This window comes from Pseudophryne corroboree, chromosome 6 (genome assembly GCF_028390025.1).
Source record: "Pseudophryne corroboree isolate aPseCor3 chromosome 6, aPseCor3.hap2, whole genome shotgun sequence".
NCBI classification, from domain to species: Eukaryota; Metazoa; Chordata; class Amphibia; order Anura; family Myobatrachidae; genus Pseudophryne; species Pseudophryne corroboree.
This window is the reverse complement of record NC_086449.1, coordinates 798572995-798574927: the sequence shown is the minus strand read 5'-3', so window position 1 is coordinate 798574927 and position 1933 is coordinate 798572995.

Here is a 1933-nt window from a genome sequence, read left to right as displayed (position 1 = left end):
AACATTCTCCTGATTGTATTCATCAGTGAGAGGTACCTCTTCATCTAATTTACAATCAGTAATGAATTTCACAGGGTCAATGGTAGAGGGCAAACATGCCCGCAGCACTGTCTTCCAATCTTTGTTATTGGGTTCAGCGGCGTTACCTAGTTCTTTAATAAACCTTTGACATGCGGCTAGATCTTTCCTGGGATTGGGAAATTCAGACATAATTGTCCTTAATTCTGTCCGGGACCAAGGGCAATGCATAGCAATGTTCCTGACGGGAGTGACTCCCTCTACGTCAGTCTTCCCATTGGGGACTGCGATCACCCTGACAGGATTTAGTTCAATTACATCATTCTGGGTTGATTCTACAATGTGAGGTGTAATCGTTTCTGCATAATGTACAGTTCCGTACTTACCTGTGGACACGACCTCACCTGTCCCTCCACTAGGGGCCTTCGCTACTGCTCTGACTGGTTGGGCCGTGCCCACTGTAGTATCTTGTATGGTGGCTGCTAGAGAGAGTGCCGATATCGTGGTGGGCTCATCTTCCTGGTCGCAGTCCTGAGGGAAGTTTAAGATGGGATACAACTTGCACGGGTTAGCATTAGCATCAATACATTTATCTACTTTACTCTTATCACCATTAATACATTTATTAAGTGCACTTTTATCATATACCAGTATGCCATTGTCTGTAGCCATTTTCTCCCCTGTAATGTACAGTGGTGGTGGTGCTGTTGCTATCAGTTTTCTGCTAGGGCTGGAACCAGCTGCTTGAGCTAGTCCCCGTTGTATCTCACCCTCCTGTTGCCATAACTGTAAATAATCATAATGTCTAATCCTTTGCTTTCCGGATTTTATTAGACATATCCTTCTCCTTAAATTTTGCAACACCTCAGGATTAAAACTGCCTACCCTAGGGAACGGTTCCCTATCTTCCACAGTCATACGTTCACACTCATTGCATAAGACCTCTGGGTGTGATCCATATTTCTCACACATTATGTACCTCGCCGACCCTTTGGGCCGACAAATATCAACGTGAACCCTTGTTGATCGTCCCTTACTTGAGCAACTGGCCCCCATTCTTTGCAGGTATTACCTTCTCAGCTAATCCTTACAAAAACCAAATTACTCCGTGATAAGGCGATGGTGAAAGTTCTCCGAGCGCTCTTACCCACTCACACCCCTGTTGGCAAATACACCGAACACTGTGCCCAATGCTGGTCGTACCCAACCTCGGGCCCCTGCGTAACCGTTATTTACTGAGAGCGTGTGGGAGTATGCTACCCTTCCCAGTAAATATCAGTTGTTGGAGATTTCCTGAGTGACCAGCGAAACTCCCTTAAAATAAAAAAAACTGTTACACAAATCACGTTACGTGTACAATTAGCGTCTATGATCCCGCAAATTGAGTGGGTATCAAGGTGAACTAACTAATGCACACAGTAACGTGTGGTACAGTCGCACTGCGTATAAGTAACTATTACTTATCCGCCAAACGACCAACGGAATCGGTTGTTTAGGCTGCGAAACCTCAGCCGGAGCGTATCTGAACGAGCCTATATGGGTACTACGCAAACCCCCGGGGCTGCGCTATCTACCTCTGACCTTTCTCAGGCCACGGTTTTCAGAGCTTCGCTTGACCTAGTCAGCGGATTTCTGACTTCGCCGACCTTTTGGTCTGCTGTAATACTAATTGCTCCTTTATACCTTATACAATGTTAACGTGAGAAAGCCACTCCCACGCCACCAAGTGTCCACTCACCTGATGCGGTCTCCTACGGGATCCCGAATTCTGGGTTCACAAAACCTTTATTGTTTGCACACTCACTCTTGCTCACTCATATGCACTTTGATTTTTCTGTACAGAAAATTACTTTCATTCAGGTAAAACAGGCTAATCCCAGAGGTGATGCAATAAGAGAAGGATCTTTTAAACTAA